Genomic DNA, 12,450 nt, shown 5'->3' on the forward strand with positions numbered 1-12,450 from the left:
ATCACCAAGCTAGCCTGTGATACGTGGGCCACATTGTACTCGGCAGGAATAAAGGTGTTATGAATTAATAATGTTTCTTTGGCGTTTCTGAGGCGTCCTCAGTCGTTTCCTAGCATCCTGACAACTGGACAGGTCACCGCTCGGCCATCCAGTCCACCGTACGCGACTGGGATCACCGGAGCGCCTACAATACGATAACTACTCAAAGGTGGCTAATCGGCAGCGCCACAAAGCGTGTCGAGGTGCTTGGGCTGGTGGGGGGGGGGGGGGGGGGGGGGAGAGGGGGAGGGCAAGCGGAAAATAGTTAAGTCGTTGCCGTAATGCGGAAATGATTTCCTGCTTTCAGGGGAGGGTGGAATTATTTGCGAACGAGCTAAGGCTGTAAACCGTTCGCACGCCGCTGTGACTAGAGTATACAGTGCATGACAAAACGGTGCTAACCAAAAACGGCGCTGAGGCAACCTCCGATCAACTTTGGGCCGTAGATGATATGGGTACACGATGGGTGCAGAGACAGGTACAGGTAAATAGACGCGCATCTGTTGAATCAAGTTCAGAGGCGAAGAAGGCTACAATTTACATGTCAACAGAGCAAATTATTTGTAGCGCATACCAATGCAAGACATACAGGAGGAGAGCCACGAGATTTTGGAAGATACCGACATGGATGTGGAGCCATGTCGACCTAATGGCGTTGCCATTTGCACTCGATGGTGCAAACTCTCCGACTGAGCTGGTCCTACAGATTATCGATTGGGTTTAAATCCGGGGAGTTGAGCCGCCAGATGGGTACTGTAAACTGATCTTGTTTCTCTTCGATCCACTCACATACATGACGCAGTAGAGAATATTTGAGACCACCTAGACTGAGCTGTTCGCACCATGGATCCTCAACTGAGAAATTTGGCCCCGTAGCAGTAGGCAAGCCTGCACACCTCTGTTGGTACCTTCGAAAAGTCTTCCTGTACTTCTCGCTGCGTTCCACACTACAGAAGGTAGTATATTCAGGCTTTTGATAGAGGGTAACATTAATGTGACTGAATAGCACAGAATCAGAATACTCCGCTCTTGTTGTAATCTCACCATAGTACTGAAAGTTGCCGGACGACAGCATCCATCTCGAAAGCACAGGACAAACTTCTAAATCAAGTCCACTTGACGTGCTGCCCGGAATCAAAGAGCTTTCAATTTAATCTGCACTAGTCATCCTTGAGCCGTGTGGCTCGCGTGCGGTATCTCGATGCTGGCACTTTGGGTGCCATGTTTCCGATGCGCGCTTGGTTTGCGCTCTGCTGACCGTCTTGAGCAGTAGGTAGGAGTGACCCGGCTCGCCCTTTGTGAGGTACTGGCACCGGTGAGCAGCGGACTCTTCCTTCTACCCGACGGCGCCGGGTGTTGATTCTATACACGTTGGTGCTGGAGACAACTGCAGACACAGGAGAGTTCTTTCGCGGCAGAGTCCCTTGAACTGTGCCATGGAAGTCTGACGCGACCTGTCCGAGTGTCTCCTGGAGAACAGCTGTTGTGTTGCACTCGTATGGTATTTTCTTACCCCAGGAATTGCTGATGGCTGCTACTTTCAGGTAAAAGGTGGTGACAGCGTTCTTGTTTCTACTGTGATTGTTATGTTGAACTCTTCCGCGGGCGGCCACTTGCTGGCTCGGTTCCCTAATATAAAGTCAACCCACGGTGTTAAGCACTATTGGTCGGCTAGCTGTCCAGATTGAGTGATTCTATTGCTTCCCTGGCCACTCTGGTTTGTGTGGCTATTGGTTATCCATTCCTCTATGAGGGCGTGTACTTTTCTGGAGGAGAATTGAAACATTATAACACGAGCGAAGCTCTGAAATTTTGTTAATGTTCTTTACTGAACCTGATTTTACTGTTCTTTAAAATTGGGAATTTGAGTGTTTTCAGTGTCTTTAAGAGCAGTAACTAGGTATAGAAGCACGAAACCGCAATTTGGTTGCAATAATTACACGTCTGCCTTTTTCCGTATTCCGGTCGTTTTTCACGAAATACTCGATTTAAATCGATCATTTGCTGTTGGTAGCGATCAGTGTTAACGGTTTCACCAGGTTTGAGCAGCTCATAATAGATGACACCCTTCTGATCCCACCAAAAATAGAGCATTGTCTTCTTTCCTAAGCGATTTGGCCTTGCAGTGGATGTTAATGGTTTTCTCCGAATCACCCATTATTTATTTACGGCGCTTAAGACTCTCAAAATATATTAATTTTTCATCATCTGTCTCTATTCGATGGAGAAACGACTTTTTTGTGTCTAGCAAGCAGAATTTTATTAGTGATCTTTCGAGTTGCTTGCTGTGTTTCATTCAATTCATGCGGAATCCATTTTCCCACTCTGCACCACACCCATGGCTTTCACCCAGAGAGGAACGGCTTTCTGCATCACATTCAATTGTTGAAAGATTTAATGTTAACTTTAAGGATCATCTTCATCCAATAAGGCCTGCAATTCGTTCTCTTTTAACCTTTTCAGCGGTTTCCAGCGCTCGTCGCTTCTCACGTCAACATCTCCACTTTTGAATTTTTTGAACCACTCGAAACACTGTTTTCCCAAAAGCATGTTCGCCGAAATCTTCGACAAGCATTCGATGCCATTCTGCCACAGTTTTCTTCTAATGATAACAGAAAACCAATGCTGTCCGCAAATCGTAGTTTTGCAGGCATGAAAGTCGACATTTTTACGGGGTTTTAACAGATACCGATGTATGGCGCTTGGTTTACTGTGTTGACATTTGTCGTCAGCCGTTACAGGAAGCAGATAGCGCTGCAGGCAAGGTCTCACGGAGTCTACACTGACGGCTAGCACCATCTATCTATAGGGAAATTCCGGTTTCATACGTCTACTTTCTGACTGATGTTTGAAGTATCTGCCATGAAAGTTCAGTAATGTTTGTTATTGTCCTGTTTTGGCGTCTAAATTAGGCCTAGAGTGTATGTTACGAATTTTACTCGGGATGGGCCAGATACATGCATTAGCTCTCTATATATTTGTTTCTTTCGGGAGGATGCTAATACTTCTTCTAGTGGACTGCCCTGTCTGCCGTAGTGAGGCCCTTGCGCCATGCTGTGAGCGTTACTATTATTAGTATCACCCTAGTTAATTCGTGTGTTTTTGGTGTGGCGGCGCTAGCTGACTCTTGTGTCCGGGCCGCTCTGGACCATCACTTTTCTGTCCAATGCCTAAAGAAGAAAAAAAAAAATAAAAATAAAACGGACGAGGAAACACTTTATGCAATGTCCTGTATGTGTAAATTTATGTTGGGATTGTATCTATTCCACTATAACTCGCTCATGGCCATTCTTTGTGTTTGTAAAAACAGACATAACGTCTAATGGGATACCGCAATCACTGGTTATACAATGTTATTTACAACCCGCCTTTATTGCAGTCAAGACGGATTATAAGTATCAGTCTTAGTGTGTTATAGATGCTTTTCCGTTTGTGATATGCGGCAGTAGCCTGTTTAGTGGTGCTGTGACGTGTATCTCGTCTGAAGGAGAGGGCCTTGGTGTGCATTTTGGTGGGGCCCCAAATTGCATTTACACTCACCTATTGCAATATATTGCAATCGGATAGTTTACGGTTTCAATTTTTAACTGCTTAAAAACAGATTTGCATAAGCTTTTGTCGTTATTATGGTGTGGGATGAGATTGTTAAATATTTCAACTGTGTTGTTAAAGTGCAGCTTTATTATTATTATTGTTCTGGGAAAATAATTTACAGACGTTTTTGTTATTATTTTCGTGTGTGGTAAGATCGTTAATTATTCGAGCCCTACTGTTTATGTGCAGCTTCGTTATTGTTCTCAAATAAAATTTTTTAACTACCTAACATTTAATTTGCATAAGTTCTCTCATTATTATTGTGTGAGGTAAGATCAATAATCTTTTGAGCCATGTTGTTTAAATGCATATTTGTTAATATTATTGTTCTGGGCTAAACATTTTTTGTACTTGAAAACTGATTTGCCTAACCTTGGTCCCTATTATTCTTTGGATAAAATTCTTAACTGAGCCCCTGCTGTTCACGTGCAGGTTTATCATTATTACTGTTCTGGGATAAGAACTTCTAGTTATTTAAAAAATAATTTTGTATAAGCTTGTCATTATTGTTGGGTGGGGCAAAATTATTAATTATACGAGCCCCGTTGTTTAAGTGCAGCTTTATTGTTTTTCCTTTTCTGAAGTAAAAAAAAAGCTATTTAACCTCTAATGCTGTGAATGAGGTTTGTCATTTATTTTTGTGAGATAGAACCACTGACAATTTACTGTGGAGATAACCTCTGACTGTTTAGAAGGATTGACTGTCTGAGTACCTCGTTATTAATTATTTTGAGGTTATGTACGTGTAGTAAAAATTTCATTGGTGTGGAGGCAGAAAAGAAATTTTTTGCTGTTTAAAGCTGCTTTCTAATCAACTGGGAAGTTATTAAATGATATCTGATTTAAGAGAAAGTCAGTGTACGTAACTATGAATGCAGCTGTCCTTCGACTCCAAAAGCACTTGTACTGTGCCTTGCGTTGTTTTAACCCAAAGAGACGCAGCAATGCCATCTGGAAAGCTCGCGCTAAGCAGCCGTCTTTCATAGTTAATATAGTTTACTGTATTTACCACTTACGTAGAACATCTCTGGCGTGTAGAATCCGATACATAAAAAGGAAATAAGGGCGATTAGGCTCTAAAGTACCAACGGCGACGAGATCACTCGAAACAGAGATCTGGCAGCGATGGGGAAGGAAGTGGACCGTGACCATTCGATGGAACCTTCCGGGGAATCACAGAAAACTTACACCAGTGTGGCCGAAAGGGGATTTGAACCACCATCCGCCCTAAAACGATCCCAAAAAAAGGCTCTGAGCACTATGGGACTCAACTGCTGTGGTCATTAGTACCCTAGAACGTAGAACTACTTAAACCTAACTAACCTAAGGACATCACAAACATCCATGCCCGAGGCAGGATTCGAACCTGCGACCGTAGCAGTCGCACGGTTCCGGACTGCGCGCCTAGAACCGCGAGACCACCGCGGCCTGCTAAAACGATCCCAGTTTGACCATTGCACCACCTCACTAGGTCGCATAAAATCAAGAGTGCTGTTTAAAAATGATTCCAATGGCTCTGAGCACTATGGGACTTAACGTCTGAGGTCATCAGTCCCCTAGAACTTAGAACTAAGTGAACCTAACTAAGGACATCACACACAATCATGCCCGAGGCATGATTCGAACCTGCGACCGCAACGGTCGCGCGGTTCCAAACTGTAGCACCTAGAACTGCTCGGCTACTCCGGCCGGCAAGAGTGCTGCAGTAGTTCTTCCAGAACTGATTTTCAGTATCTAAATGTTGAACGTCGACAGGTGCAAAAAGGAAGAAGTAACCTGTAGTCCTGGCCGAGGTCCGCCGTCTTCAGGCTGAAGCCTCGGAGTGTAGCGGCAGTGGGGAGTCTGATGCCTTGCATGATACACCCCAGGTGTTACATGCTTCACCCTCAGTCCCTGCTGTCCACACATCTTCGCGGCACCGGGCGCGGTTGGGCCACCATCTCCCCAAGGGGAGTGCCGGGTTCAGAGGCGTTCGCGGCGCACGAGGCGGAGGGTCAATGTGGAGGCTGGTCCTGTGGCATCGCCCGCTCTGCCTGTGAGTGGACATGTGGCTGCTCCTTCAGCAAGGTCCGAGCAGGCACACGGGGGGAGGGGTTTATTAGTTATTGGGAGCTCCGACGTTAGGCGGGTGATGGAGCCCCTTAGGGAAATAGCGGAAAGGTCGGGGAAGAAGGCCAGTGTTCACTCTGTCTGCTTGCCGGGGGGTCTCATCCGAGATGTGGAGGAGGCCCTACCGGCGGCGATAGAGAACACTGGGTGCACCCGACTGCAAATTGTTGCTCATGTCGGCACCAATGACTCCTGCGGTCTGGGTTCAGAGGTCATCCTCAGTTCGTACAGGCGGTTGGCGGAATTGGTGAAGGCGGAAAGCCTCGCTCGTGGGGTGGAATCTGAGCTAACTATTTGTAGTACCGTTCCCAGAACCGATGGCGGTACTTTGGTTTGGATCCGAGTGGAAGGCTTAAACCAGAGGCTCAGACGATTCTGCGGAGATCTAGGGTGCAAATTTCTCGACCTCTGCTATCGGGTGGAGAAATGTAGGGTCCCCCTGAATAGGCAGGCGTGCGTTACACGCCTGAAGCGGCTACAAGGGTAGCGGAGTACGTGTGGAGTGCACATGTGGGTTTTTTAGGTTAGAGAATTCCCTCCCTAGGCCCGACAAGACGCCTCCTGAGACGCGGCAGGGTAGAAGTAGGTAAAATGCAACAGGGAATAACAATATTAATGTGCTAATAGTAAAGCAGAAGCGTCTATAGTAAGCTCCCAGAGCGGCTCTCATTAATAAACGGTCACAATGCCCAGGGACAGAAAGTTGGCTGAAACCAGACGTAAACAGTAATGAAATACTAAACTCAGATTGGAATATATACCTCAGAGACAGACTGGACAGTGAAGGGGGAGGCGTCTTTATAGCGATAAGAAGTGCAATAGCATCGAAGGAAATTGATGGGGATCCGAAGGGTGAATAATTTGGGTGAAGGTAAAGCAGGCTCAGACATGGTAATTGGATGTCTCTATAGGCCCCCTGGCTCAGCACCTTTTGTGGCTGAGCACCTGAAGGATAATTTGGAAAATATTTTGAGTAGATTTCCCCACCATGTTATAGATCTGGGTGGAGATTTTAATTTGCCGGGTAGAGACTGGGAGACTCAAACGTTCATAACTGGTGGCAGGGACAAAGAATCCAGTGAAATTTTTTTAAGTGCTTTATCTGAAAACTACCTTGAGCAGTTAAACAGAGAACCGACTGGTGGCGATAACATATTAGACCCTCTGGTGACAAACAGACCCGAACTATTTAAACAGTTAACGCAGAACAGGGAATCAGCGATCATAAAGCGGTTACTGCATCGATGATTTCAGCCGTAAAAAGAAATATTACAAAAGGTAGGAAGATTTTTCCATTTAGCAAAAGTTACAAAAAGCATATTACAGAGTACCTGACGGCTCAACACAAACGTTTTGTCTCAAGTACAGATAGTGTTGAGGATCAGTGGACAAAGTTCAAAACCATCGTACAATATGCGTTAGATGAGTACGTGCCAAGCAAGATCGTAAGAGATGGAAAAGAGCCATCGTGGTACAACAACAGAGTTATAAAACTACTGCGGAAGCAAAGGGAACTTCACAGCAAACATAAACATAGCCAAAACCTTGCAGACAAACAAAAAATTACGCGAAGCGAAATGTAGTGTGAGAAGGGTTATGCGAGGAGCGTTTAATGAATTCGAAAGTAAAGTTCTATATGCTGACTTGGCAGAAAATCGTAAGAAATTTTGGTCTTATGTCAAAGCGGTAGGTGGATCAAAACAAAATGTCCAGACACTCTGTGACCAAAATGGTGTTGAAACAGATGATGACGGACTAAAGGCTGAAATACTAAATGTCTTTTTCCAAAGCTGTTTCACAGAGGAAGTGCTTCCTTCTCAATATTGTCGCACAGTTGACAAAATGGTAGATATCGAAATAGACGGCAGAAGGATAGAAAACAATTAAAATCGCTCAAAAGAGGAAAGGCCGCTGGTCCTGATGGGATACCAGTTAGATTTTACACAGAGTACGCGAAGGAACTTGCCCCCCTTCTTGCAGCGGTGTACCGTAGGTCTCTAGAAGAGCGAAGCGTTCCAAAGGATTGGAAAAGGGCACAGGTCATCCCAGTTTTCAAGAAGGGACGTCGAACAGATGTGCAGAACTATAGACCTATATCTCTAACGTCGATCAGTTGTAGAATTTTGGAATACGTTTTATGTTCGAGTATAATGACTTTTCTGGAGGCTAGAAATCTACTTTGTAGGAATCAGCATGGGTTTCGAAAAAGACGGTCGTGTGAAACCCAGCTCCCGCTATTCGTCCACGAGACTCAGAGGGCCATAGACACGGGTTCACAGGTAGATGCCGTGTTTTTTCACTTCCGCAAGGCGTTCGACACAGTTCCCCACAGTCGTTTAATGAACAAAGTAAGAGCATATGGACTATCAGACCAATTGTGTGACTGGATTGAAGAGTTCCTAGATAACAGAACGCAGCATGTCATTCTCAATGGAGAGAAGTCATCCGAAGTAAGAGTGATTTTAGGTGTGCCGCAGGGGAGTGTCATAGGACCATTGCTATTCACAATATACATAAATGACCTTGTGGATGACATCGGAAGTTCACTGAGGCTTTTTGCGGATGATGCTGTGGTGTATCGAGAGGTTATAACAATGGAAAATTGTACTGAAATGCAGGAGAATCTGCAGCGAATTGACGCATGGTGCACGGAATGGCAATTGAATCTCAATGTAGACAAGTGTAATGTGCTGCGAATACATAGAGAGATAGATCCCTTATCATTTAGCTACAAAATAGCAGGTCAGCAAATGGAAGTAGTTAATTGCATAAATTATCTGGGAGTACGCATTAGGAGTGATTTAAAATGGAATGATCATATAAAGTTGATCGTCGGTAAAGGAGATGCCAGACTGAGATTCATTGGAAGAATCCTAAGGAAATGCAATCCGAAAACAAAGGAAGTAGTTTACAGTACGCTTGTTCGCCCACTGCTTGAGTACTGCTCAGCAGTGTGGGATCCGTACCAGATAGGGTTGGTAAAAGAGACAGAGAAGATCGAACGGAGAGCAGCGTGCTTCGCTACAGGATCATTTAGTAATCACGAAAGCGTTACGGAGATGATAGGTAAATTCCAATGGAAGAATCTGCAGGAGAGACGCTCAGTAGCTCGGTACGGGCTTTTGTTGAAGTTTCGAGAACATACCTTCACCGAAGGGTCAAGCAGTATATTTCACCCTCCTACGTATATCTCGCGAAGAGACCATAAGGATAAAATCAGAGAGATTAGAGCCCACACGGAGGCATTCCGACAATCCTTTCCACGAACAATATGAGACTGGAATAGAAGGGAGAACCGATAGTGGTACTCAAGGTACCCTCCGCCACACACCGTCAGGTGGCTTGCGGAGTATGGATGTAGATGTATCGATGCAAGTAATGAAGTAAGCTGTCTTGGAATGCCTCATTACCATTTTACGAACATTTTATCAATGGTAAATCGTTATTAACACTTGTGATAATGATGGGTGGACGTGGATACATATTTATAAAATATAAAGAAGATGATAAACCATGTAAGACAAAGAAGTATAAGATGGGAGAGGGCAGGAATTCTGTGAGGTTATTTTACCAACATTTTTTTTTTGGTCATCAGTCTACTGACTGGTTTGATGCGGCACGCCACGAATTCCTTTCCTGTGCTAACCTCTTCATCTCAGAGTAGCACTTGCAACTTACGTCCTCAATTATTTGCTTGACGTATTCCAATCTCTGTCTTCCTCTACAGTTTTTGCCCTCTACAGCTCCCTCTAGTACCATGGAAGACATTCCCTCATGTCTTAGCATATGTCCTATCATCCTGTCCCTTCTCCTTAACAGTGTTTTCCACATATTCCTTTCGTCTCCGATGCTGCGTAGAACCTTCTCATTCCTTACCTTATCAGTCCACCTAATTTTCATCATTCGTCTATAGCGCCACATCTCAAATGCTTCGATTCTCTTCTGTTCCGGTTTTCCCACAGCCCATGTTTCACTACCATACAATGCTGTACTCCAGACGTACATCCTCAGCAATTTCTTCCTCAAATTAAGGACGGTATTTGATATCAGTAGACTTCTTTTGTCCAGAAGTCCTTTTTTCCATAGCGAGTCTGCTTTTGATGTCCTCCTTGCTCCGTCCGTCATTAGTTATTTTACTGCCTAGGTATCAGAATTCCTTAACTTCATTGACTTCGTGACCATCAATCCTGATGTTAAGTTTCTCGCTTTTCTCATTTCTACTACTTCTCATTACCTTCGTCTTTCTCCGATTTACTCTCAAACCATGCTGTGTACTCATTAGACTGTTCACTCCGTTCAGCAGATCATTTAATTCTTCTTCACTTTCACTCAGGATAGCAATGTCATCAGCGAATCGTATCATTGATATCCTTTCACCTTGTATTCTGATTCCACTCCTGAACCATTCTATCATTTCCATCATTGCTTCCTCGATGTACAGATTGAAGAGTAGGGGCGAAAGGCTACAGCCTTGTCTTACACCCTTCTTAATACGAGCACTTCGTCCACTCTTAATATTCCCTCTTGGTTGTTGTACATATTGCATATGACCCGTCTCTCCCTATATCTTACCCTTACTTTTTTCAGAATCTCGAACAGCTTGCACCATTTTATATTGTCGAACGCTTTTTCCAGGTCGACAAATCCTATGAACGTGTCTTGATTTTTCTTCGGCCTTGCTTCCATTACTAGCCGTAACGTCAGAATTGCCTCTCTCGTGCCTTTACTTTTCCTAAAGCCAAACTGATCGTCACCTATCGCATTCACAATTTTCTTTTCCATTCTTCTGTATATTGTTCTTGTAAGCAGCTTCGATGCGTGAACTGTTAAGCTGATTGTGCGATAATTCTCGCACTTGTCAGCTCTTGCCGTCTTCGGAATTGTGTGGATGATGCTTTTCAGAAAGTCAGATGGTATGTCGCCAGACTCATATATTCTACACACCAACGTGAATAGTCGTTTTGTTGCCACTTCCCCTAATGATTTTAGAAATTCTGACGAAATGCTATCTATCCCTTCTGCCTTATTTGACCGTAAGTCCTCCAAAGCTCTTTTAAATTCCGATTCTAATACTGGATCCCCTATCACATCAGACAAATCCTCGCCCTCATAGAGGCTTTCAATGTATTCTTTCCACCTATCTGCTCTCTTCTCTGCATTTAACAGTAGAATTCCCGTTGCACTCGTAATGTTACCACCGTTGCTTTTAATGTCACCAAAGGTTGTTTTGACTTTCTTGTATGCTGAGTCTGTCCTTCCGACAGTCATATCTTTTTCGATGTCTTCACATTTTTCCTGCAGCCATTTCGTCTTAGCTTCCCTGCAATTCCTATTTATTTCATTCCTCAGCGACTTGTATTTCTGTATTTCTGATTTTCCCTGAACATGTTTGTACTTCCTTCTTTCATCAATCAACTGAAGTATTTCTTCTGTTACCCATGATTTCTTCGCAGCTACCTTCTTTGTACCTATGCTTTCCTTCCCAACTTCTGTGATGGCCCTTTTTCGAGATGTCCATTCCTCTTCAAATGTACTGCCTACTACGCTATTCCTTATTGCTGTATCTATAGAGTTAGAGAACTTCAAACCTATCTCGTCATTCCTTAGAACTTCTGTATCCCACTTCTTTGCGTATTGATTCTTCCTGACTAATGTCTTGAACTTCAGCCTATTTTTCACCACTACTATATTGTGATCTCAGTCTATATCTGCTCCTGGGTACGCCTTACAATCCAATGTCTGATTTCGGAATCTCTGTCTAACCATGATGTAATCTAATTGAAATCTTCCCTTATCTCCCGGCCTTTTCCAAGTATACCTCCTCCTCTTGTGATTCTTGAACAGGGTATTCACTACTACTAGCTGAAACGTGTTACAGAAGTCAATTAGACTTTCTCCTCTTTCATTCCTTGTCCCAAGCCCATTTTCTCCTGTAACCTTTTCTTCTACTCCTTCCCTTACAACTGCATTCCAGTCGCCCATGACTATTAGATTTTTGTCATCCTTTACATACTGCGTTACCCTTTCAATATCCTCATACACTTTCTCTATCTCTTCATCTTCAGCTTGCGACGTCGGCATGTATACCTGAACTATCGTTGTCGGTGTTGGTCTGCTGTCGATTCTGATTAGAACAACCCGGTCACTGAACTGTTCACAGTAACACAGCCTCTGCCCTACCTTCCTATTCATAACGAATCCTACACCTGTTATACCATTTTCTGCTGCTGTTGTTATTACCCGATACTCATCTGACCAGAAATCCTTGTCTTCCCTCCACTTCACTTCACTGACCCCTACTATATCTAGATTGAGCCTTTGCATTTCCCTTTTCAGATTTTCTTAGTTTCCTTACCACGTTCAAGCTTCTGACATTCGACGCCCCGACTCGTAGAACGTTATCCTTTCGGAGATCCGAATGGGGGACTATTGCGGAAACTTTTGCCAATGAAGAGATCATCATGATCATTGCTGATTCTTCCGCCTTTAGGGACAATTTCCCACCCTTAGGACAAGAGAGTGCCCTGAACCGCTATCCGCTCCTCCGCCCTCTTTGACAAGGCTGTTGACTTCTTATGCCGGAAGTCTTCGACCGCCAATGCTGACTATTTATCAAAATTTAGGCAGTGGCGGGGATCGAACCCGAGACCGAATACGTCTTGATTACGGATCAAGGACGCAACCCCTTTTTTTTGTAATAATTTGTAT

This window comes from Schistocerca gregaria, chromosome 5, assembly GCF_023897955.1.
Source record: "Schistocerca gregaria isolate iqSchGreg1 chromosome 5, iqSchGreg1.2, whole genome shotgun sequence".
NCBI classification, from domain to species: Eukaryota; Metazoa; Arthropoda; class Insecta; order Orthoptera; family Acrididae; genus Schistocerca; species Schistocerca gregaria.